At 41.4% G+C, this 27683-nt stretch overlaps 1 long non-coding RNA gene across 2 annotated transcripts; it reads right to left on the reverse strand.

Annotated features, from left to right (window-relative positions):
* Positions 1 to 15641: 15641 nt before the first annotated feature.
* Positions 15642 to 18048, reverse strand: LOC124651470. Of its 2 annotated transcripts, none has more exons than XR_006987413.1 (5): positions 17962 to 18048; positions 17550 to 17877; positions 17272 to 17421; positions 16594 to 16661; positions 15642 to 15815 (listed from the first exon to the last, which is right to left on the reverse strand). It is a non-coding gene; the product is annotated as an uncharacterized LOC124651470 (long non-coding RNA). The 2 variants fall into 2 exon arrangements; XR_006987414.1 differs by having other exon boundaries at positions 15642 to 15820.
* Positions 18049 to 27683: the final 9635 nt, after the last annotated feature.

Below are 27683 nucleotides of genomic sequence, written 5' to 3' on the forward strand. Positions count from 1 at the left end.
AGTAACCATTCGAACCCCAATGAGTAGCTAACACTCGTATATTTTTTCCTTACATTAGTGACACTATGCATGGATGCCGAGGGATATACAGAATGCACTTGCCCGGTGTTGGTGCAGTATAAATGGTTAGTCGTGCAAGGAGTGGTTGTTGACACTATTTACCTCCGAATCAATATCAGGCGATATTTTCATGTGATTGAATCAAATCGATAGGGAGATGTGGTTCCTTAATATGGTGTACTCTCACCAAATAAGAAATAGCACATTATTAAGACCATGTAGGTGGCACAAAGCATTATATAGGGTATATTACTAATACGTTTAGTAATTGGCTAAATGTTATCGCTAAAAATATTAAGGCTAGAATTTATGTGAAAGATTGCGCTTTAACTTGGGCAATTTGAAATTGCTGCAATGATACTGTTTTTAATAAGATTAAAATTCCAAAAAATTGCAGGTTATTCATTGTGCGGCTTATTGGATACACCCGTGCTACCTTCTTCCTGTGAATCAGTGGGATCACGTGGATTCTGCATGCACTCGGTTTGCAAAGAGGAGTGAATAGCATAAAACCACAACTTATAAACTCAAATTTACCAACAAAAAACCACCAGACATTTCCATTTTTGGTAAAAAAACTCTGGACACGAATTGACAAGGAATCTGCTAGATGGGGCCCATTTATCGGGGCCAATTTTCTTATGTGGACTGAGGCCCACTTGTCAGCCCAATTACAAAATCTAAACAACCAAAAAACTAACAAAATAAATAAATCCCACCATTGTCCATTCCATTCCCTACCCAACTACTCAAACCCAGCCCAAGAAGTTCCCAGGCTCGGTCCTCCATACTAACCATAGGGCTGCCCCAGTGGAACAGGCGTAGCCAGGAATTGTTGATGCCCCGTGTAACATCCCAAAAATTCAAAACAAAGAAGAAATCAATTTCCCTTATTCCAATTTTTAGAACCAACAAAAAACTTTTATTCACATGTGTGTCATGCATAGTGCTCATACTTATTTCCTTGTGTGAATGCCAAGATGAATGTTTGCAACCTTGTAACCTGTGCTACAACCTAAAACCCTATCTTTGATCTTGGGAAGATCACAAATAAGAAAAAGAAAAAGAAAAGAAATAGAATTGGAAAAATCCCAAAAACCCTCACATATGGCTATGGCCATTTTTGAAAATCTTTAACCTAGGCCAATTTGGCATGTGCCATTAGTTGGAGAATGTTACTAAACACCTATAAACACTTTTGGAATCAAAGAAACTCAAATCAAATCAAATTTGAAATCAAATTGTGCTCACATGCACTAATGGTCAAAACTGAACTTTTTAACCTGATGCCTACTTTGAGCCTCTGTATTAAGAGATTTTCGAACCAAACAAATCCAATTCTTTGCACCTCATCCAAGACCACATCAAGATGAACAACTTTGGTAAAGCACACCCCTGCAAATTCTTGCTAGATTCAAAGTTATGCTCAAGCAAAGTTGGAACTTTTTAACAGATTCAAGTTAGTGCCATTTTGAAATTTTCACAAATCCATTTAATTTTGAACACCACCACCACCATTGTGTGTCTTTGATCACATGAATCAACTCCAACAAATTTCATTTCAAAATTTTGAAAATATTTTTCATGCGGCCATTATGTCAAACACATGGTGAGCAAGAATCAAACCAAATCAATTTTCACTATTTGAAATAGTGTTTGGCCAAATTTTGAACACAACTTGCTTCACACTTGTCCCCTGGTCCCCTCCAACACTTTGCCCCTACATTGCACCCCTAGCAATGGCAAGACATGGCAATGCCATTGCCATGCCGGCCATGTCACACTTGCCACTTCCAACTCTACCTCCTCTCAACTCCAGCCCTGCCCACCTTGTCTCCTAGCTTCAGCTTGCACTACTGGACCAGCCTGGACTAGCCCTGGTCGGAGGAGAACGCAGCATCGACCAGACCAGACCGTGCCCACGACGTCTAGGGCATGCCAAGGTTGGCATGGGCGCCGCCCACGGGCGCGCCAGAGCACGCGTCGCCCCGTCGACTCGCACCTCCCCTGGACCCCCTCTTCCGCCCTGAGTGTCACCACGGTACCAGGAACACGCGAGACAACCACCTGTCCCCGACCAGCGCCCGCCGTCGCCGGAGAAGAAAAATCCTTCCGCCACGGACGCGCAGAACACGGCAAGCGCCCGACCGCGTTAGGCACCGCCCAGCCGCGCCATTGCCGCCAGGAGGACCGCAAGGAACCGCAGAACAGCGCCACGCCCTCGCCTAGCTCGCTAGCCCTCCGTAGCCACGTCGCCATGCTCGACCTCGCCGCAGCACCCTGCTTCCCTCCGCCACTATAAAAAGAGAGCTCCCCCGCTCGATTTCTTCACACCAGTCCGCTTCCCTCTCATCCCTCAACCTCCTCGACTACCTCCCCCTCTCCAATTTCCACCGGAGTTAGCCAATTGATCACCGGAGTCCGCGGCGGTGCTGAGAAGGTCGCCGTCGATTGGAGCCGCCCCAGGAAGCAACGCCGGTACCAGGAGGTTCGCCGTCGTCAACAACGACCCTGCGCACCTCGTCGACCCTCGCCGGAGCTCCGGTGAGCGCTCCGACCCCCTGCCCTCGCCGCGCCAGTAGCTCCCTCTCGCCGTCGACGACGATGGACTTGATCCGTTGGATCTCGTTCTAATCGTGCGTCCCACATTCACCGTACCGCTTCGCGTTTTAAACAGAGGCTGACAGGTGGAGCCCACCTCGTCAGGCAGCCCACGCGTGCGAGACGCGTGGTGGGCCAGCTTCCTCGCATTTGCACAGATTCGGCCCAGTTACGTTTCCCGCGCGAGCCCAAGTTTCAAATTCGAAATTTTGGATTTAAATTAATTAGCTCTCAGATGCTTTTTCAAAATTAAATAGAATCAAATTGCTAAACCAAATTTGATGAATTTTATATTGTTGGAAAGCTGGTGAAAAGCTCTACCCAACCCCACTGGTCTCAACCCAAAATTTGTTGTAGAATTAATGTGACAAAAATAACAAGGCAGGGCCTTTTCAAACTTCAAACTTTATTTAAAATTCAACCAAAAATGCTTTTGAGATGATTCCAACTCTCATAAATCACATTTCATATTGTCTATTTGATTATGTAAAAATATCACATGGTTACTTTGTATGATCATGGGCTAGAATATGAAATGGCTCTATGGCTATTTCTAGTCCATTTAAATTTTCCAAAAACTATTTATTAAATCTTATGAGAGGTTTTCCCTCATGTAAATCTTGTCCCAAGTAACCCAACATGAGGTAGTGACCATGGTCTACATAATCTCATATTGAATTATTTGGTGATATTAAATTATGATTAGGGTAGTGTTAACTTGCATGAGGTACTCTACCTCATTTAAATCATTCTCCCAAATGATAATGATGAATTGATGACTTTGGTCAACATGGGTTCATGCATTATTTATTTGGGGAGGTTAAATCTTAACAAGATTCAATGAGAGGAATTTATTTTTCTTAAAAAGGAAACAGAGTCAACCAACATGTTACTAGTATTGTGATGCTAGAATAGCTTGTGTGAACCAATTGTGTGCTTAGTCTAGCTCTTAAGCTTTGTTTGGTGATTGTTACCTCGTATCCGTTTTTAGACGCTAGTACCGAGGAGTACCAGGAGGAGGAGGTCTACTTCCAGGAAGAAGAAGACCACTTTGATCAGTACACCAATCAAGGCAAGCTAATATTCTTGCAAAGTGCAAAGCTCTACCAGAGCAGGACACACTCACCTATTACTTTATGCTTCATGATCCCATCCCAAGTTTTATTATTACAAGCTTTTACTTTGATTATTAAAGCTTACTTTTATAGTTAACTTTGGTCTAAGTATAGAGTATTACAAGAGTATCAAATTTAGCCTAGAGAGCTGCAAGATAGTTAGCACCCCTCATCACTAGTTGCTAGTGCTAACAAATAAAATTGACTACTCTAGATGGGAACTGTGAAATGAAATGGCTTTGAAAAGATTTTGAAGGTGAATATGACTTGAAGGACATGATAAATTTGATAATAACTGATGGTTGGGTTCGGATGCGATACCTTTCCAATTATTTAGTACCCCCACAATACCTGATTATGGGTAGGGCTTAACTGGAAGTTTATGTACTTTAGTATGGGTTCCCTCTAAACAAGCGTCATCGGGGTTATGCCGAAAGCTGCATCCACAATAAAAAGAAACGACGTTGAAAAGAGGTGAATGTCCGGCCCAAGCCCTGTGCGGTTCCCGGGATGGCGATTGGCATCACTGGGAGGCCAAGCTCATGGGGAGAGGTGCCTATACTAGGGTATGTAAGTGAAAGGTTATGGTTGATGATCCGCATACTGAGTATGAGTATTCAGGGCTATTCCTGACGGATGTAATCAAAAGTTGTGGCACAAGTGTACAACCTCTGCAGAGTGTAAACCTATTCGAATAGCCGCGTCCGCGGTCATGGACAGTTGGAAAGGCCATACTGTTCCATCATCAGAACTTTTCAGAATGTGACTGGTGACTTGTGACCTGACTTGAATTGTGACTTTAACTTGAATCACAACAGAGTTGTGGGAATGACACTAATGTTCCCACTTGAGTTAAGTTAGGCAAATGAAGAGTCTTTTATTACTAAGTGCTTATGAAATAAAACTGGCTTTATGCAAATAAACCTAGAGCTTAGAACCCCCTTACCATTGTAGATAGTGCTTACACTAGTATTAGTTTGCGAGTACTTTAAAGTACTCATGGCTGTGTCCCTGACTATTCAAATGGCCAGACTATGAAGAGGAGCAACAGTACCGTGAAGATGGACAGCAGGACGTCTATGATAACTAGGACTACTCCTGACGTCAAGTGTTGCCTGTGGAACAGATGGACCGCTACTACGTTTCTTCCGCTGTTTGTTTTGTAATTGATCATTAGATCAACTCTTGTTGTATTAAGACTGGATCATGTGATCCTGTGATGTAAGACAATTATGGTTTGTAATGAATGATGTTCTGTGATATCAATCTATTATGTCTCGCAAAAACAATATTCCTGGGATTGCGATATAGGGCATAATAGGCATCTGGACTTAAAAATCCGGGTGTTGACAAGTTGGTATCAGAGCCATTGTTTGACCTTAGGAGACCCTAGTTAGAATGGACGTCTGAAAAAAACTTAGTTTCAAAACAAATAAAGTGAATATTTATGAAAACTTATTCTCACTCTTATACTTGAGATCTTTTCAAAAAGATTATTTCTGAAAATTTATTCTTACCCTCATCCTTCAGATCCTTTTTAAAAGGGTATTTCTGAAAACTTATTCGCACTCTTATCCTTAAGATCTTTTCAAACGGACATGCTCTACTTTTCTTTGAACTGCTCCATAAAATTTTGCACACCTTGACTTCATACCGCACAAAACCCGCAAGGAATTGGACAGCATCCGTGGCTTATACTAACGACAAGCATCTCGCCTATGAAGATGAAGAAACCACCATCCCAGATGAAGAGTAGTATCACTAGAGCACTTGCGTAAATTCGTAGCAAGAGAGCACTAAGTGTGAGTTTTGTATCCTGTCCCTGGTATCGTAGAACGAATGAATGGTTCTTAAAACCAACGGTGTGTTAGCTTTCTAAGGTATGATGGTTTGGTATGAATGAAAAAGTGTTGTTGGTTTTTACCCCCTCAACACTACTCAAGTTTTGAAACTTTTCAAATTTTATCTCAAACAAACCATAGAAATTTCCCTCTTATCTTATGATCTACCTCATTGTTCAGATGGCCCCTCCTACCCGCAACAACTCCCGTGCCCGAGCCAACCGGATGCACATTGAGCACGCCAAGATGACTGACACCATCAACATCCTTGCAATGGAGCGCAAGGCACTTCGCCATCAGCACGCCAAGAAGGACTACGTACCTCATTGCTCGCCTCCGCGTGAGGATAGCATCACTGGAGCAGCTCATCCCAATACCCAACCATGCCCCCAGAGACAAGTCCACTGTGACTTGCTATGAATGTGGTGTTACTGGTCATTACTCTAATAAGTGCCCGATGAAAGCCGTCAACAATGCCCCAAGGACAGGAAGCAATGTTGTGCCCCTTACCCCAAAGGACAAGTCAACTGTGACTTGTTATGAATGTGGAGTTGTGGGTCATTACTCTAATGAGTGCCCCAAGAAGCTAGCAAAGACTGCCCCCAATGCCGCTGCACCTGCTCAGCAGCAACGCCGTGTCTCAACCGGAAGGAACCCGAACAACCGAAACGGTCGTTTCTACCGTTTGAACGCCACTAAAGCCCAGGAAGCACAACTGGCCAGGCAGAGTATGTTTTCCTGTTAACCCTTTTCGCCCAATCTCTCTTAGGATCCTAACTTTTCTTAAATCTTGGGACGAGATTTTGTTTAAGGGGGAAGGGTTTGTAACATTGATACGTCGCAAACGTATCTATAATTTTTGATGTTCCATGCTTGTTTTACACCAATTACTCTATGTTTTAAGTGACTAACCTATTAATAGTTGCAAAAGTGCACAAGTTCTTGGTTTCAACTTTGTTGTGCAGGAAATAGGCAAATATGGAAGGAAATAGCTCATTATGGTGAAATCTGGAATTTCCCGGAATCTGTCCCTGCTGGACACTTTTCAAAGATCGCTTCGAAACTCCATCAAAACGACGTACAATGGAAAAGTCGTAAACTACAAAGTTGTAGAGAATTTCAAACCGAACAATTTGGACATCTTACTCGTCCAGAACGGACAACGGATGCATCCGGCAGAGCAGAATTACTGCGGAGGTTCGTGCAGTCTCGGGACTCCGAAAGTTGGTGACGTATTTGACACAAACTCTTTCCATACCTGGATATTTCGGTCCAGCCACGAGTTGTGAGGCTCATGAAGGACAGAGGGGAGTCCTAGGAAGGTTCTAGATGTCCCCAAAAGCCCTTGGATCAAAGGGGCATCCGTCCCATGGCCTAGATTGCATCTCCAACACTATATATTGATGGGAAACCCTATTTTTGAAGGCCCCCAAGCATTGTCACGAAAATCCTCCTCCTTGGCAGTAGCCGAGGAGGGGGAAACACTCATCTGCACCAGCACCAACTCAAGGAAGAAGAAGGCTAAGGGGCGGCGCTCCCCCATGATGCCGGCGGCGGGGAAGGAGTCCCCCGCGCCGCTGCCGGCGCCGCCCACGCCTCCGCCTCCCGGCGCTCCTCGCTGAGCCCTCCAACGTCTTCACCGCCATCTCCATCACCAACTCCTCATTGTATTCAGTGGTCCATCCTCTCACAAACCTCTGTACCGCCCTATGTAAACATGGTGTTTGATGCTATAAGTTATAATCCTATGATCTATGTCATGTTGCCATAGTTTATTTGTTCTTTGATTGATTGGTTGTTTCTCTTTGGTTCATTAGAGTTGTATGTTGATATGTTACCGTCCTTGGTGCCCATTATATTTGTGCGCGCATGGATCAAGCACCATAGGGTTGGTAGTACTTGTATACTAGAAGGGGGAAGTTCTGCCGGAGTGACAGAAACCTAAGGACGCGAACCGGATAGTTGCATGTATGGGAGTAAGTGGACCATTTACTTAAGGCTATGGTTGGGGAAACCTTAATGCTTGCTAGTATTTACGGATATTTGTTAGCACGCCAATCATATAGTACTTGTAATCCCGGAGGGAGAGCATGTATATTTAGCCTCTCCTACATAGAAAGCTGCATCGAAGACATTGAACCCAAGATCTTCACTAATTGATCTTGGACAAAGCCACCACTATTACCACCACCTTTCCACACTCATGGTACTGTTAGTTTAGTTTGTTTTATTGCTGCAGCACTAACATTTATTCCGTGTATTTTATTGTTCTGCAAAGTCACCTCTCATACCCGTTATCGCTCTAGTTTTATTTCCTAGATATTGCAAACGCTTAGTGTGCGTAGAGTTGTATCAGTGGTTGATAGAACTTGAGAGAATGTTTATCCTACCTTTAGCTCCTCGTTGGGTTCGACACTCTTACTTATAGAAAAGGCTACACGCGATCCCCTATACTTGTGGGTTATCAAGACCTTTTCTGGCGCCGTTGCCGGGGAGCCATAGCGTAGGTGAATATTTTCGTGTGCACTTGTTTGCTTTATCTCTAAATAGTTTTACTTCCTGTACCTAGTTGTTCTCTATCTCTTGTATGGATAGGGAATGCGAATTACAAAAAAAATTAGTTGTACTTCTTATATAAAAAAAATGAAAAATGTTTTCAGAAAAGAAAAGTGATTGGAAAGATGAGTAATGGTGAAGTGGGGGTCGACCTTGAACACTTGTGTTCATGCCTGCGAAACCAAAACAATTCTTTCCATGGAAGCTTTTCATTAAAAACTTGTAAATAGTGTATATAGTGTATATAGTGTACATATCCCGCTGTAAATGGAATGTATAGATAACCCCTAGTTTGTTTAACAAGTTTGTCACTATGCTGCCTAGAAAACAGATTTCCTGTGCTCCACTGTAGAAAATTTTAAAAATCACCAGAACGTGATCTTGATCTGAAATTTCTTGAGTGCATAGTAGTGCTTGCTATCTAACTTTTGTTAGTTCTGACTTTTCTTATTTGAGGTACGTAGACAGATCTAATAATTCAATCTTTACGGACTGATTCTGTTGAGACAGATTTCCTGTGCTGTGCTGCAAAAATTCGTGAAAAATCTCAGTATGGCATCTTGATCTGAAATTTTTTTGTGCATAGACCTGAGGTTATGATCTGTCTTTCATTAATCATGAGTTTTTCGATTTGAGATACGTAACTATCTCATTGAGTGACATCTTTACAGAGTGTTCAGTTTTGACAGATTTCTATTCTCTTTGTTTAAATATTGTACTTAGGATTCAAAAATTTCCTTCGTTTTCGACGTACGATTGAAATAATAAGAAACCTCAGTATTGCAGTGGCTAAATATTTGATAGATTTTATAGAAATTAGGGATACTTGAACACTTGTGGATTTTGTTTAATGAGTACTAACCTACTAATGAGTTTTGTGAAGCTTTATGTGGATGCAGTTTTTAAGTTCCAATCAATATGGTGATATGAGATGAGCAAGAGGATGCAAGAGCTCAAGCTTGGGGATGTGTAGATGGATCCCAAGAAAATATTCAAGAAGATGCAAATATCTAAGCTTGGGGATGCCTTGGGCATCCCCCTATTCATCAACCAACGTGAGGTTGTCTCCTTCAAACTCAATATTACCCATCCACATATAAGCATTGTATATAGTTGCTTTTATTATCTTTGGTTTTATCCTATTTAGTTTTATTAGGTTCTTTATTTGGTTCTTGTTTCTTTGTCAGTTTCACTTATAATTGGAAAACAACAACAAAAAAAGGGGGGTTTGAGAGCTCCATCAAATAATCATGCCCATCTTAAATGGCTATAAAGAAAGAGCTTTATGGGAGACAACCTAATATGTTTATATTTCTGTTATTTACTGCTTTGTTGAGTCTTGGAAGTCATTACTACTGTAATGACCTCTCCTTATCATGTTTGTTTTGTTTTTGTGCCAAGAATTGCCTCTAATGGTAAGAAAGTGGTATTTGGGAGATTTGCAATCTTGTTTACTGTTTCTGGTTCGTTACGAGAAAAATCGCCAAAAATTACCAGAACGTAAGTTTGAGCTGCCAATTTATGAGCATCTTCCCCAGGTATTTATCTAACTTTCATTAGTTCAGAGTTTTTCGAGTTACACAGCGTAACTATTTTTCAAAAATCAATTTTTAGGAACTGTTCTGTTTTGACAGATTCTTGCACTGTTTTGCATTTGCATCTTTTTGCCCACCTTTTTGAGTTCTCTTGATCAAAGAACCTTATTGAAGTTGTGCTACAGTAGCTAATGCTTATTAAAATGCTTTTCATATGTCATACTAAACTTTGTAGATTTGATTAATATTATCATTGCACTAACGCTGCTAATGAGATTTGTGATGAGTTTTGTATGAAGGAAGTTTTCAAGTGTAGGAAAGAAGAATGATGAGATGAGATGAAGAATGGACAAAAGCTCAAGCTTGGGGATGCCCATGTCACCCCAAGATATATTCAAGAAGTACAAGCGTCAAAGCTTGGGGATGCCCAAGGCATCCCCTTCTTCATCAATAAAAATATCAGGTCCTGTTTCTGTTCACTATATTTTTATTGCTTCATATACTATGTGTTATTCTTGGAGCGTCTTTATTTTCTATTGTGTATTTTATTTTCAATAAAGTGGGCACCATCATACCATGTTTGTTTGAGAGAGAGACACGCTCCGTTTTAATTGTATGAACGCTCTAGTTTTCACTCTTATTGTTCAACGACCGTTTTATTTTTGCTAGTACTGCGTTTAGCTCTGGTTTTTCACTCCTATTTTGTTCAGAGCTTGTTAGTATGCTTCAGTTATATATGATTAGCTCTCTGATCTTTAATGAATATTATAAATGAGAGTTGTTTCAAATAAGTTGATTGGTGTTGGATACGAGTAAAAAGGTTTCATATTAATAGTGATGCAAATGGAAGATCTCCTCCGATGTTTCAATTGGGTTGAATTGATCATTTAGTTTAGACTTTTAATATCACCATATGCTTTAATTAATAAGTTTTGTCGCTATGCATGATTATGACCATTATTGCTCTCTTAGTTGGTCGCTATCTTTCTTTTTGCTAGCCTTTATGCTGTACTGAGTATGATCTCTACTCGTGCATCCAACCACCAAAAACCAAAATATGCCAAAAGTGTCCACCATACCTACCTATATGTGGTATTTCACCGCCACTCCAAGTAAATTTACATATGCTACCTTTAAAACCTTCAAAATAATTCCTTGTTTTTGCAATACATAGCTCATGGGAAAGTAGCCTAAAAAAATATTGTGGTGAGGAATATGTCACTTATGTATCTTAGTTCTTATAAGCTGCTTGTTGTGTGGCAACCATGCTGACATGGGGACACCATCATCAAATTTTTGATAAATATCATGTGAGTTACTATGCATGTCCGTCTTGTCTGAAGTAAAGGAGATAACCATGATAAAAGGTTAGAGTATGCATATTGTTAGAGAAGAACATTGGGCCGCTAACCAAAGCCATGTTTACATGGTGGAAGTTTCAGCATGGACATTAAAACCTCAAAAATCTCTTATGAGAAATTTATGTTGCCAAAAGCTTTAAGCTTAAAGAGGAGTCCATTTGTCTGTTGTCCATGTTGTTCCAGTATGGATGTCTAAGTTGAGAATAATCAAAAGCGAGAAATCCAATGCGAACTTTCTCCTTAGACCTTTGTACAGGTGGCATGGAGGTACCCCTTTGTGAAACTTGGTTGAAACATATGTAATGCGATGATAATCCATGGAAATCTGAGCTAATTAGAACAAGGTGCGGGCACTATTTGTATTCGATGCATGCGGCTTCCAACTTATAGGAAGTTTTATACATAACCTATATTACTTATTGCTACCGTTGACACAATTGCCTCTCTTAAAATTTTATATCTCTATGTTTTCAAAATAAAAAGCTCTAGCACATGTTTAATCTCTGCTTCCCTCTGCGAAGGGCCATTCTTTTACTTTTATGTTGAGTCTTCATCTTCTAAGTTATATGCACCGTCTTATGAGAGCATAGTTGTCATTCTTAGTTATATGTGCATGGTCCCAAAATTATTATTGATTGAATCATGAATGTGTTATTACTTATTCTTAAATTATTTGTATCTAGTCATCCTTTAAACTTTGAAGGTGCATGTCACCTCAAAAATTATTCTTTTTATCACTTACCTACTCGAGGACGAGCAGGAGTTAAGCTTGAGGATGTTGATACGTCGCAAACGTATCTATAATTTTTTATGTTCCATGCTTGTTTTACACCAATTACTATATGTTTTAAGGGACTAACCTATTAATAGTTGCAAAAGTGCACAAGTTCTTGGTTTCAACTTTGTTGTGCAGGAAATAGGCAAATATGGAAGGAAATAGCTCATTATGGTGAAATCTGGAATTTCCCGGAATCTGTCTCTGCTGAACACTTTTCAAAGATCGCTTCGAAACTCCATCAAAACGACGTCCAATGGAAAAGTCGTAAACTACAAAGTTGTAGATAATTTCAAACCGAACAATTTGGACATCTTATTTGTCCAGAACGGACAACAGATGCATCCGGCAGAGCAGAATTACTGCAGAGGTTCGTGCAGTCTCGGGACTCCGAAAGTTGGTGACGTATTTGACACAAACTCTTTCCATACCTGGATATTTCGGTCCAGCCACGAGTTGTGAGGCTCATGAAGGACAGAGGGGAGTCCTAGGAAGGTTCTAGAGGTGCCCAAAAGCCCTTGGATCAAATGGGCATCCGTCCCATGGCCTAGATTGCATCTCCAACACTATATATTGATGGGAAACCCTATTTTTGAAGGCCCCCAAGCATTGTCACGAAAATCCTCCTCCTTGGCAGCAGCCAAGGAGGGAGAAACACTCATCTACACCAGCACCAACTCAAGGAAGAAGAAGGCTAAGGGGCGGCGCTCCGCCATGATGCCGGCGGCGGGGAAGGAGTCCCCCGCGCCGCCGCCGGCGCCGCCCACGCCTCCGCGTCCCGGCGCTCCTCGCCGAGCCCTCCAACGTCTTCACCGCCATCTCCATCACCAACTCCTCATTGTATTCAGTGGTCCATCCTCTCACAAACCTCTGTACCGCCCTATGTAAACATGGTGTTTGATGCTATAAGTTATAATCCTATGATCTATGTCATGTTGCCATAGTTTATTTGTTCTTTGATTGATTGGTTGTTTCTCTTTGGTTCATTAGAGTTGTATGTTGATATGTTACCATCCTTGGTGCCCATTATATTTGTGCGCGCATGGATCAAGCACCATAGGGTTGGTAGTACTTGTATACTAGAAGGGGGAAGTTCTGCCGGAGTGACAGAAACCTAAGGACGCGAACCGGATAGTTGCATGTATGGGAGTAAGAGGACCATTTACTTAAGGCTATGGTTGGGGAAACCTTAATGCTTGCTAGTATTTACGGATGTTTGTTAGCACGCCAATCATATAGTACTTGTAATCCCGGAGGGAGAGCATGTATATTTAGCCTCTCCTACATAGAAAGCTGCATCGAAGACATTGAACCCAAGATCTTCACTAATTGATCTTGGACAAAGCCACCACTATTACCACCGCCTTTCCACACTCATGGTACTCTTAGTTTAGTTTGTTTTATTGCTGCAGCACTAACATTTATTCCGTGTATTTTATTGTTCTGCAAAGTCACCTCTCATACCCGTTATCGCTCTAGTTTTATTTCCTAGATATTGCAAACGCTTAGTGTGCGTAGAGTTGTATCAGTGGTTGATAGAACTTGAGAGAATGTTTATCCTACCTTTAGCTCCTCGTTGGGTTCGACACTCTAACTTATCGAAAAGGCTACACGTGATCCCCTATACTTGTGGGTTATCAAACATCCCAAAAATTCAAAACAAAGAAGAAAATCAATTCCCCTTATTCCAATTTTTAGAACCAACAAAAAACTTTTATTCACATGTGTGTCATGCATAGTGCTCATACTTATTTCCTTGTGTGAATGCCAAGATGAATGTTTGCAACCTTGTAACCTGTGCTACAACCTAAAATCCTATCTTTGATCTTGGGAAGATCACAAATAAGAAAAAGAAAAAGAAAAGAAATAGAATTGGAAAAATCCCAAAAACCCTCACATATGGCTATGGCCATTTTTAAAAATCTTTAACCTAGGCCAATTTGGCTTGTGCCATTAGTTGGAGAATGTTACTAAACACCTATAAACACTTTTGGAATCAAAGAAACTCAAATCAAATCAAATTTGAAATCAAATTGTGCTCACATGCACTAATGGTCAAAACTGAACTTTTTAACCTGATGCCTACTTTGAGCCTCTGTATTAAGAGATTTTCAAACCAAACAAATCCAATTCTTTGCACCTCATCCAAGTACACATCAAGGTGAACAACTTTGGTAAAGCACACCCCTGCAAATTCTTGCTAGATTCAAAGTTATGCTCAAGCAAAGTTGGAACTTTTTAACAGATTCAAGTTAGTGCCATTTTGAAATTTTCACAAATCCATTTAATTTTGAACACCACCACCACCATTGTGTGTCTTTGATCACATGAATCAACTCCAACAAATTTCATTTCAAAATTTTGAAAATATTTTTCATGCGGCCATTATGTCAAACACATGGTGAGCAAGAATCAAACCAAATCAATTTTCACTATTTGAAATAGTGTTTGGCCAAATTTTGAACACAACTTGCTTCACACTTGCCCCCTGGTCCCCTCCAATACTTTGCCCCTACATTGCACCCCTAGCAATGGCAAGACATGGCAATGCCATTGCCATGCCGGCCATGTCACACCCGCCACTTGCCAACTCTACCTCCTCTCAACTCCGACCACCGCCCACCTTGTCTCCTAGCTTCAGCTTGCACTACTGGACCAGCCTGGACTAGCCCTGGTCGGAGGAGAACGCAGCATCGACCAGACCAGACAGTGCCCACGACATCCAGGGCATGCCAAGGTTGGCATGGGCGCCGCCCACGGGCGCGCCAGAGCACGCGTCGCCCCGTCGACTCGCACCTCCCCTGGACCCCCTCTTCCGCCCTGAGTGTCACCACGGTACCAGGAACACGCGAGACAACCACCTGTCCCCGACCAGCGCCCGCCGTCGCCGGAGAAGAAAAAGCCTTCCGCCACGGACGCGCAGAACACGGCAAGCGCCCGACCGCGTTAGGCACCGCCCAGCCGCGTCATTGCCGCCAGGAACCGCAGAACAGTGCCACGCCCTCGCCTAGCTCGCTAGCCCTCCGTAGCCACGTCGCCATGCTCGACCTCGCCGCAGCACCCTGCCTCCCTCCGCCACTATAAAAAGAGAGCTCCCCCGCTCGATTTCTTCACACCACACTACAACAAATATGTTGACTTACGACCCTCTATTTTTGTCACTGAATCGTCACTACATTTAATCTACGACGTTTCTATGACAAAAAATAAATCGTCAAAAACGGAGCGTCAGGAATCAACCAAAATGACCTTTCATTTTAAATCGTCATGATCGTCTATGACGATGTTGCATCGTCGTAACATCTATGACGATCCAATATTGTCGTTGGCGTTCTAACCATGCCACATCAGATCCTACGTGGCCAGTCTGACGTGGCAAAATTGTGACGAAATGAAATCATCATAATCCGAAATCAGCCCAGTCCACTTCAGTGTCCTACATGGGCCAAGCCCAAAACTTCCAAGATTTTTTCTAAGGCCACCTATTTTGATTCATTTACGTTTTGGGTCATAGCCTTTCCAAAGCCTTTTTATTTTCTGGGCTTGGCCTTTTTCTAGACCATTTCCTTCCTGGGTCTGCACCTTTTATGATCCATTTCATTTTTTGGGCCTAGGCCTCTTTATGGTCCACTTCAATTTTTGGCCTTGTAATTTCAGCCCTTGTAACAAATACAATAAAGCAAATCGAAACATACTGACATTCAATCCATCAATGGATTTGATTACTCTACAATTTTGTAGTCAAAACAGCATGTACACTCAAACGATACTTCATTTCACTATACAAAACAATATTTCATAAGAACCAGCAACCAAAAAATGCATTGCTTGCAGAAATAACAAGGACTCTTCTCAGCCATTTATTGTCCACCGTCATTGCAAGGTTAACTGGACAGTTCTAGAAGCGCATCTGGACCTGGTCAGGAGTACTCAACTTGGTTCTGTACACAACTTTGAGGAAGGCAGCGAAGCTATCCTGCAAACACATGAAAATCAAGTCAAAATGTGGACGATCTACAAAACTTCTAATATTGGAACCATTAATTTTTTTAGCCAGACAATACCATTGTAATCCTTATACTTATAGAATGTTCATTGAACAGCTTACAGTGTACATATAGTAGAACTTAAAAGATGCAAGCCTCTGAACATTAAAGATCATAAAAATTACCACCACACACTTTTAGCCAGGATCAAACAAGATTCACGTGAAAAAAGAGTGTAGTGATCAAGTGCAGAGATATGTGAAATTCAAATTAAAGCATTGAATCTCCATCTACGGTTTGCCATGCAAGCAGATGTATGAATTATGATACATATGAAGAGAATACACAGATTGGAAATAATGCATATTCAAACCCTAAAACAGGATTTTGACATACAAATAGATCACATCACATGTCCCACAGGGAATTATATTTTCAGGGATCAATCAAATATTGAATTGACAAATATATTCAAAATATCACAAATTGGGTGTGTGGTAAAACATTCTTCACTCATAAATATATCTCTTTCATAAGACCAAAGAACTATGTTTAACTTATTAGATGGTGTGGATAAATGTTGAGGAGTCTTTTTTGCTTCCAATCCATTTGGTCAGTCTAGAAAGTAGGGAAAGGTAGCATGCTCATGCATCTCAAAGTTTGTATTTACATTTTCCTCTTGGATGGCACGAATAGTTTAACCTGAAATACTATGAATGAATATCCAAAAGAAGATTGAACAGTTTCTGGACAGGATATTCACCTTATTGAGCTGTATAGCTGGTTCAGCATATCTTCCTTTGCTTTGTCAACTTGGCAAAACAAAATCGCCTGATAAGCAAGTAAGGATTTTATTTTTAAGAAAACTTGCCGGAAACTAGAATTGCATAATAACACTCTTACTATCAAACTGAGAAGAAATAGAAAAAATAGCCCTGAAAACTTTGACATGAGTTGAAATATTGCAAGCAGAAGCAGGCCAGAAAAGAGTATCTGAATTATGCTAACGCTAGAGAATTATATAATATGTCACATGCAGTTCACCATGGCAGTAACAGAGATATCTGATGCATACATGCAACCATCAATTATGAAAAAGGAAGACCAGAGAGGAAGTTAAGACTAACATCATTTGCGCAATCCGTTGTCACAGCACAAGTCTAGCTAGAACTGCTTGTGCATGAAACTAGTATTAGTGAGGAGATGCTACAGCCCTACAAGTTTTCAGGAGAATAATAATGTACCACAAACAACAGGCATAATAATTGGTCTTAATTTACATTTCTTTGCAACAAAAAGAATGCTAATTTTAGCAGAACTATAATAATCAGATGCATATTCCAGTAGACAGAACATAGTCAACATAATTTAATTTCACGTCACAAGCAAGGAGTAGCAAATTGCAGTCAGTTAGCAAGGAAGAGGTGGAGCAGTGACTGACCCGGTTGGAGGCCTTGCCTCTGCCCTTGGAGACGACCCTGATGCACCAACACTCCTCGTCAAGCACGCCGCTACTGGCCAGCCTCTGGTCCGCCATGACAACCTCCACCGGGCGCTATATCACATCCCAGAGATTCTCCTTGGGGTTCTTCTGCAAACCCAATCAAATCCCAATTCACTCAGAGCTCTCGCAACCGTCAGATTCGAGAACCCACAGGGGAAAGTCGACAGGGGATCGCTGGATCGAGAGAGAAAGAAGCAGCAAAGTAAGGAGGGTACCTTGTCCGCGTAGAGTTGTACTTGTCGGTGAAGTCCGGTCGGTGCCTACACCGGCGTCGGTGAGGAAGGTCCAGCCGAAGACTCGAAAGGCAATCGGCAGGTCCTCCTCTACGGAGGTGACGTACCGTCGACGTCGTCGTCTGCTGGGATCCACGAGAGAGAAATCGAGGGAAAGAGGTTCGATGGGATCTGAGAGGAGAATGCATAAGCGATTTCGTCGTGGCTTTGTAGCCGCCCGCCGTAAGCGAATTCAGAGGCGACAGATCGATGCTGTGATCCACCTCCGACCCGTCCAGATCATGCTCCAGTGTTGGCTCGGGCTACACACCTGAATGGGGGTTGTAGAGAGATTGAGAGAAACCAAGCAAATGGGGATGGAGGGAGAGGGGTAAGCGAGTGGAGCCGGTGGTACCTCGATCTGATGCCGTATGACTCGGGCCGCGCGGACTCGGTGAAGTCACCAGTTCAGGGAGCCGGGGCGATGCGGGATCTGGTGCCGTCTGGAGAAGATAGATGTGCCCCAGGACGCGCGCCGCCACCGCCGAGGCCGTCCATCTCGGCATGGGCACGGTGGATCCGCCACCGCGGGCAACGATGGGAGTGACGGTGAGCGTGCAGCGATATGGAGCTGGAGGATAGAAGGGGACCTGGCTCACGAGGTGAATCCAACGGGGACGGCTGCGATCGAGGTTCTCTCCTCATGGGGGGCGGGGAGCGGCGGCGGCGGCGGCGGTGTATGTGGGAGAGGTAGGGTTTCGTTCATCAAGGGTGGGTGGACCGGACTTAAACAAAAATTTGGTTGGCTCGCGGATGCGGCCTTGGCGGGACTTTGCAAAAAAAATTCGTTTCTTGAGCGGGGAAAGAGAGTGGCTGGCGCGGTATAATTTTTGGACGATTTTCTTCCATATGCAGTAACTCTCAGCTTATTCGACAAGTTGCCACCGGGTTTTAAAAAAAAACAAGCTGCCACCGGTATAAAGTTTTGAGTTTCCATATTATAGTGATTTTTTGAATATATCATTCTACTTTAACATGTAAGTATAATTGACACGTAGACATGCCACATAGGCAAAAAATGATGAGTTGGATGTGACACATGGACATGCCATGTAAGCAAAAAATGATGAGTTGATTGCTTCATATACCTACGACGATCTAAATTGGTCATAATTTTCTACAAATAAGGTCCTAGCCCACCGTTGTTTGGAATATGACGATTTTAGGTCAAGAAATAATGACGTTCTCTCCTCAAATCATCATGATTCTTTTAGAGTTTTGCCTCCCTAAATAGCTTACGACCAATCACTGTGAAATTGTCATAGATTTTTGACGATTTTGCCGAGGGTCATTGAGAAAATGTCACAAGTTAACACATTTCTTGTAGTGCCAGTCCGCTTCCCTCTCATCCCTCAACCTCCTCGACTACCTCCCCCTCTCCAATTTCCACCGGAGTTAGCCAATTGATCGCCGGAGTCCGCGGCGGTGCTGAGAAGGTCGTCGTCGATTGGAGCCGCCCCAGGAAGCAACGCCGGTACCAGGAGGTTCGCCGTCGTCAACAACGACCCTGCGCACCTCGTCGACCCTCACCGGAGCTCCGGTGAGCGCTCCGACCCCCTGCCCTCGCCGCGCCAGTAGCTCCCTCTCGCCGCCGACGACGATGGACTTGATCCGTTGGATCTCGTTCTAATCGTGGGTCCCACATTCACCGTACCGCTTCGCGTTTTAAACAGAGGCTGACAGGTGGAGCCCACCTCGTCAGGCAGCCCACGCGTGCGAGACGCGTGGTGGGCCGGCTTCCTCGCATTTGCACTGATTCGGCCCAGTTACGTTTCCCGCGCGAGCCCAAGTTTCAAATTCGAAATTTTGGATTTAAATTAATTAGCTCTCAGATGCTTTTTCAAAATTAAATAGAATCAAATTGGCTAAACCAAATTTGATGAATTTTATATTGTTGGAAAGCTGGTGAAAAGCTCTACCCAACCCCACTGGTCTCAACCCAAAATTTGTTGTAGAATTAATGTGACAAAAATAACAAGGCAGGGCCTTTTCAAACTTCAAACTTTATTTAAAATTCAACCAAAAATGCTTTTGAGATGATTCCAACTCTCATAAATCACATTTCATATTGTCTATTTGATTATGTAAAAATATCACATGGTTACTTTGTATGATCATGGGCTAGAATAGGAAATGGCTCTATGGCTATTTCTAGTCCATTTAAATTTTCCAAAAACTATTTATTAAATCTTATGAGAGGTTTTCCCTCATGTAAATCTTGTCCCAAGTAACCCAACATGAGGTAGTGACCATGGTCTACATAATCTCATATTGAATTATTTGGTGATATTAAATTATGATTAGGGTAGTGTTAACTTGCATGAGGTACTCTACCTCATTTAAATCATTCTCCCAAATGATAATGATGAATTGATGACTTTGGTCAACATGGGTTCATACATTATTTATTTGGGGAGGTTAAATCTTAACAAGATTCAATGAGAGGAATTTATTTTTCTTAAAAAGGAAACAGAGTCAACCAACATGTTACTAGTATTGTGATGCTAGAATAGCTTGTGTGAACCAATTGTGTGCTTAGTCTAGCTCTTAAGCTTTGTTTGGTGATTGTTACCTCGTATCCGTTTTTAGACGCTAGTACCGAGGAGTACCAGGAGGAGGAGGTCTACTTCCAGGAAGAAGAAGACCACTTTGATCAGTACACCAATCAAGGCAAGCTAATATTCTTGCAAAGTGCAAAGCTCTACCAGAGCAGGGCACACTCAACTATTACTTTATGCTTCATGATCCCATCCCAAGTTTTATTATTACAAGCTTTTACTTTGATTATTAAAGCTTACTTTTATAGTTAACTTTGGTCTAAGTATAGAGTATTACAAGTATCAAATTTAGCCTAGAGAGCTGCAAGATAGTTAGCACCCCTCATGACTAGTTGCTAGTGCTAACAAATAAAATTGACTACTCTAGATGGGTGATGACCCACAAGTATAGGGGATCGCAACAGTCTTCGAGGGAAGTAAAACCCAATTTATTGATTCGACACAAGGGGAGCCAAAGAATATTTGTAAGCCTTAACAGCGGAGTTGTCAATTCAGCTGCACCTGGAAACAGACTTGCTCGCAAGAGTTTATCAGTAGCAACAGTTTTATAGCAGTAGCAGTAGTGAAATATAAGCAGTAGTGTAATAAAAACAGCAGTAGTAATTATAGTAAATAGCAGGATTAAAATACTGTAGGCACAGGGAAGGATGAACGGGCGCTGCATGGATAAGAGAACTCATGTAACAATCAAGGCAGGGCATTTGCAGATAGTAATAAAACAGTATCCAAGTACTAAATAACCATAGGCATGTGTTCCGTATATAGTCGTACGTGCTCGCAATGAGAAACTTGCACAACATCTATTGTCCTACCAGCCGGTGGCAGCCGGGCCTCTAGGGAATCTACTGGTAATTAAGGTACTCCTTTTAATAGAGCACCGGAGCAAAGCATTAACACTCCGTGAACACATGTGATCCTCATATGACAGCCTTCCCCTCCGGTTGTCCCAATTTCTGTCACTTTGGGGCCTCGGGTTCCGGACAGCAATATGTGTATACAACTTGCAGGTAAGATCATAAAAAAATGAATATCATCATGAATCAATAACATGTTCAGATCTAAAATCATGGCACTCGGGCCCTAGTGACAAGCATTAAGCATAACAAGTTGCAACAATATCATAAAAGTACCAACAACGGATACTAGGCACTATGCCCTAACAATCTTATGCTATTACATGAACAATCTCATCCAATCCCTACCATCCCCTTTAGCCTACAGCGGGGGAATTACTCACACATGGATGGGGGAAACATGGATGGTTGATGGAGAGGCGTCGGTGGCGATGATGGCGATGATCTCCTCCAATTCCCCGTCCCGGTAGGGTGCCAGAACGGAGTTTCTGATCCCGAGACGGAGTTTCGCGATGGCGGCGGAGTTCTGGATGTCCTCTGGAAAATTGGTCGAACCCCCGTGCGTTTTTAGGTCAAAGGCCTTAAGTAGTCCAGAGGGGAGCATCGGGGGCTGCCCGAGGCGTCGCCACCATAGGGCGGCGCGGCCCAGGGGCCCGCCGCGCCGCCTGGTGGTGTGGGCGCCTCGTGGCCCCCCTCCGTCTCGTCTTCTGGCTCCGTAGGTCTTCTATGAAAATAGGCCCATTGCAATTATTTCCGGGGATTTTCCTGAAAGTTGAATTTCTGCACAAAAATAAGACACCAGGGCAATTCTGCTGAAAACAGCGTTAGTCCGTGTTAGTCGTATCCAAAACACACAAATTAGAGGCAAAACAATAGCAAAATGTTCGGGAAAGTAGATACGTTTTGGACGTATCAACTCCCCCCAAGCTTAGCTTATTGCTTGTCCTCAAGCAATTCAGTTAACAACTGAGTGCGATAAAAGAACTTTCACGAACACATTTGTTCATATGATGTAAATATTCTCATGATATGGACGAGTACTTAGGCAATTCACAATAAGATACATGCAAATAAAGTCATCTAATAGTTATGTCTATCATGAAAAAGATACCAACAAACTAATAATAAGCATCATGAATCATATCTATCAGCAGGATTGCAATGTTCATAAAAAGATATGATAAAGTGGTATCTCGCTTGCCCGTATTTGTACAACAAAACATAAATGCCCGGGCACCTCTGAATTTCATGGAAAGACTAGAAGTAAAGATTATCAAAGATAAAAGCATCAGAGTTATACCACGAGTTAACCATATTCCGGGACAAGCATATTACACTAAGAATGACAATTATGCTCTCAAGAAGGTGCTCAAGGAAAGGATGGTGACTCAATCATAAAAGTAAAAGATTGACCCTTCGCGAGAGGGAAGCGGGGATTATCATGTGCTAGAGCTTTTCATTTTAAAAACAGGAGTAAAATTGTTTTGAGAGGTGTTTGTTGTTGTCAACGAATGGTAGTGGGCACTCTAACTACCTCGTCAACCAGACTTTCAAGAGCGGCTCCCATGAAGGACGTTATCTCTACCAACAAGGTAGATCATCCCTCTTCTCTTTAGTTTACACATGTATTTTAGTTTCATTATGGATGACACTCCCCCCAACCTTTGCTTTCACAAGCCATGGCTAACCGAATCCTCGGGTGCCTTCCAACATTCACATACCATGGAGGAGTGTCTATTTGCAAATTAATTTGCTTACTGATAAATCAGGGCAAAACATGTGAAGAGAATTATTAATGAAAGTTAATTAATTGGGGCTGGGCACCCCGTTGCCAGCTCTTTTTTGCAAAATTATTGGATAAGCGGATATGCCACTAGTCCATTGGTGAAAGCCTGTCAGGAGTAAATGACAAGGTTGAAAAGATGAAACACCACATACTTCCTCATGAGCTATAAAACATTGACACAAATTGAGAAGTACTTTGAAGGTTTTAAAGGTAGCACATGAAAATTTACTTGGAATGGTTTGAAATGCCATGCATAGGTATTTATGGTGGACACTTTGGAATAACTTGGTTTTCGGGGATTTGGAAGCACGAGCAGCATTCCCGCTCAGTACAAGTGAAGGCTACCAATAGACTGGGAAGCGACAATCAAGAGAGCAATAACTGTCATAATCATGCTTGCGACAAAATAAAATTAACGGAGGCATAAAAGTGATACGAGAACTCAGAAGCAAAGTAAATAATCGAGGCTTAATTGACTTTTGTTTTTCAGTCATATGCATGCGTGAGCATGTGCCAAGTCAATTCAAATGAATTATTCAGAGGAGGATACCACAATGTCATACCTATCTATGAATAAAACAATGCAAGCAAATATTTATGACATGCTACTCATTATTAATAATTGAAGCTAAACATGAGAGATCATGAACTACTAGACTTTCATTAAATGACATATACCTCACATGAACCAACTAAACATGCTCACATGAATGAGTATATGTACAAAAATGAAAACAAATAGAGTTCATACCAGCCTCTCACCACAGTCGAGTTGTCGTAGATCGTCACTATTGCCTTTCACTTGTGTGGCTTGAATAATATGAAATGAAAACCAAGCTCCAACCACCGGAGACCGCTTAACTCCATAATAAACTTTACAAAACCGAAGAAGAACAACAAATATTTTTGGTGTTTTCGAATTGGAAACAAGAACAAAAGGAAACAAGCAAACAAAGTAAAATCTTTTTGGATTTTCTCATAGCAAACCAACGGTAGTAAATAAAGCAAAATAGGAACGAGAAACCAAATAAACAAATAGTAAAGAGAAACAACAGAAATATTTTTGGTATTTTTGTGTTTTAGGAAAGAAACAAAGAAAAAACAAGAGAATGAAAACTAAAAGAGTCACATAAAAGCAAAGCAGCAGAAATCTGCCAAACTTGACAGCAGTACAGTAATCATTTTTTCCGAAGAACTTCTGCTGTTCAACGCGAAAAGTGCTCAACTAATGAAAGTTAGATGATAACCTGGGGAACATGTACAAAAATTGGCTGCTCAAAATAACGTTCTGGCTATTTTTAAGAATGTTTTTAGTATCAGTCCAGAATCTGTTTTTTAGACAGCACTTCCCCAGATATCATCTTCCTCATATTAGAAGCAACTATCGGCACACAAATGAAATAAAAAGGTAAAAGTAAAGGTTACTATAGTAGTAACAACCTTCAAAAACTAAAATAAGAGCCTACTGAAATAAAAATAACCGAAAGAGAAACAACCAAAAGAAGCGAAACAAGTATATACAAATGACCGGCAATTGTAATATGCAATGAATGAGTGATGCCGGCATACCTCCCACCAAGCTTAGGCTTTTGGCCTAAGTGGAGATCAACCCCACGGTGCCCATGAGGTGGCACCTCCGTAGTAAGATGAAGAAGGATCCTGTCCTTGGTACATGCTGGAAGATTCACCAGGATACGTGACGGTGTACCCGTCGGAGGGCTCGGCGTCCTCGGAGTCGTGCTGCTGGTGGAAACCACGTATCCTCAGTTGCTCATCCACCTCCCCCTTGGAGCGCGACCACGGTCTCCTGCGAACACTGAACAAATCGGCCTGCGGCAAAGGGATTTCCCTCTCATCCCCGTCAATAAACAACATTCTATAGACAATATTTTCTAAACTAGAGTCAGTTGTGACAAATTGGTGACTCTTCATAGCTTCATGCACCTCCAATTCATGTTGGTTGAGTTGGTGTCTATTCCACTCCATTTTCTGAAATTTTTCAACAATCATTATAAAAGTTGATTTTGAGAAATATAAATGAGGAAAACTACTATAGAAACTTGGTAGAGTACTAAACATGCATCAAAACTAATTTTTACAACTTAGAACAAGCATGCAAACTCACTTAACATGTCACCTACAGCAGCAAAATACTCAAGATATACTCAACCAAACAAAATTCCATTTGGATAATCGGAGGAGTCACATACCGGAGAACAAATGTGCCAAATTTCAGACAGAAATCTGGGCTGAGTAAGGAGATCGAGAAATCCTGAGCTCTCGGGCAAAAACACGAGTGAGAACGAACTGGTTCGAGTTTTTTCGGGAGAGAGAGTGGAACGAGTGGAAGGGATGACTAAGTGGGGCCAGGAGGGGCCCTCACCACAGGGTGGCGCGCCCCCCTTGCTGGCCGTGCCGCCAGGTGGGGTGCAGCCCTGGGGTGCCCCACTGGTCAGCCCCAGGCACTCCAGGTGTCATTTTGAAAAATAGGACCAACGGTATAATTTTTGTAAATTTTTGAAAACTTCGAAAAATGCACATTTCTGGGTGTTAAAATAACTATTACAGGGCAGAAAAGATCTTCAAACTTCTAAACAACTAAAGCATCTTGCAAAACAAGTAGTACTACAGCAAGCAAACAAGTGGGGAGAAAGAAAGAAATGTTGTTTAGCTCTTCTATGCATATAAAATGTACTTGTTAACAAGGTTGATCAAGTCTTGCCACCAAATAAATTTTACATGGCATAAGAAGAAATAAAACTCAAATCAATCATGTTACCTTATATTGTATTGATATGGATCCAATCATAATGCTTTGATATCCTTGTATAGGCTCATATATAGGACAATCAATAACTCCTACTTTGATAGTTCTCAAATTAGAAATTGTATTAACTCCATATACTTTATCAATCCTCTTGGGAAAATAAACAGTATGCTCCTTGCCATCAACATTAAAAGTAACTTTTCCTTTATTGCAATCAATAACAGCCCCTGCAGTGTTAAGAAAAGGTCTTCCAAGAATAATAGACATATTATCATCTTCAGGCATTTCGAACACAACAAAATCAGTTAATATTAAGCAATTATTAGTAACTTGAACAGGAACATCCTCACATATACCAACAGGAACAGCAGTAGATTTATCAGCCATTTGTAAAGATATATCAGTTGGTATCAACTTATCTAAATAAAGTCTTTTGTAAAGAGAAAAAGGCATAATACTAACTCCTGCTCCCAAATCACATAGAGCAGTTCTAACATAATTATTCTTGGTGGAACAAGGGATAGTCGGTATACCTGGGTCTCCTAGCTTCTTTGGAACCTTGCCATTGAAAGAGTAATTAGCAAGCATAGTGGAAATCTCCTCATTAGGAATCTTCCTTTTGTTAGAGACAATATCTTTCATATACTTTGAATAAGGAGGCAATTTAATAGCTTCAGTCAAAGGGATTTGCAGGAACAAAGGTTTCATCCAATCACAAAATTTATTATAGTGTTCTTCCTCTTTTGATTTTAGTTTCTTAACAGGAAAAGGCATTTGCTTTTGAACCCAAGGTTCTCTTTCATTACCATGTTTCTTAGCAATAAAATCTTCTTTAGTATACTTTTTATTTTTAGCATGCTTTTCAGGTTCATCTTCAACCTCTTCTTTATCAGAAGCATCATTCTTATCATTATCTTTATCATGTTCATTACCACTTTCAGTTTCAGCATCAGAAATAGAAATACTATTAGGATCATTAACAGGCTCAGAGGATTCTACAATAGTTTTATGTTTCTTCTTCTTTTTCTTAGAAGGAGCACTAATTTCTTTAGTTCGTTGAGAATCTTGTTCAACTCTTTTGGGATGCCCCTCAGGATATAGAGGATCTTGAGTAGAAACACCACCTCTAGTTGTTACTTCATAAGCATGTTTTTCTTTAGAAGTATTTTTTAACAAGTCATTTTGCACTTTAGTGAGTTGATCAATTTGAGTTTGAACCATATGAAAATGTTTAACAAGCATCTAAACATCATTGGAGGTTCTCTCCACAATATCATGCAATTTACTAATAGCTTGAGAATTTTCCATTAAATGATTCTCTACTCTCATATTAAAATTATCTTGCTTAACAACATAATTATCAAACTCATCTAAACATTGATCAGGGGGTTTTGAGTAAGGAATATCTTCTTTATCAAAGCGTTGAAGAGAATGTACCTCAATTGTGGATGAAGGGGGAGTTATCTTACATAAATCTTCTATGGGAGGTAAATTCTTCACATCTTCGGGTTTAATACCTTTCTCTTTAAGAGATTTCTTGGCTTCCCTCATATCTTCATCATTTAATTTAATCATACCCCTCTTCTTCAATATTGGTGTTGGGGTTGGTTCAGGTGTAGTCCAATCATCATGATTTTGGCTTATTCTAGCCATTAATTCTTCAGCTTCGTCTGGAGTTCTTTTCTGAAAACACAACCAAGCACAACTATCCAGGTATGCCCTAGACTCAATGGTTAGTCCACTATAAAATATATCAAGTAGGTCATGCTTTTCCAAATCATGTCCAGGCCGAGCTCTGATAAGAGAGCAAAACCTTGCCCAAGCTTCAGGCAATTTCTCTCCATCTTCCTGGTCAAAACTATAAATTTTACGCAAAGCAATATGTTGAGCACTAGCAGGAAAATATTTTCGAAAGAACACATCAAGCAAACCATTTGGACTATCAATAGAATCAGGAGGCAAACTATTATACCAGGTTTTAGCATCATCCTTTAATGAGAAAGAAAAATTTTTAGCAACAAAATAAGTACGCTTCTTAATATCATCAGAAAACAAGCTACTCAAAGTAGAAAGCTCATTCATGTGTTCTACAGCACTTTCTTTTTCAGTACC

This window comes from Lolium rigidum, chromosome 5 (genome assembly GCF_022539505.1).
Source record: "Lolium rigidum isolate FL_2022 chromosome 5, APGP_CSIRO_Lrig_0.1, whole genome shotgun sequence".
Taxonomy (NCBI): domain Eukaryota; kingdom Viridiplantae; phylum Streptophyta; class Magnoliopsida; order Poales; family Poaceae; genus Lolium; species Lolium rigidum.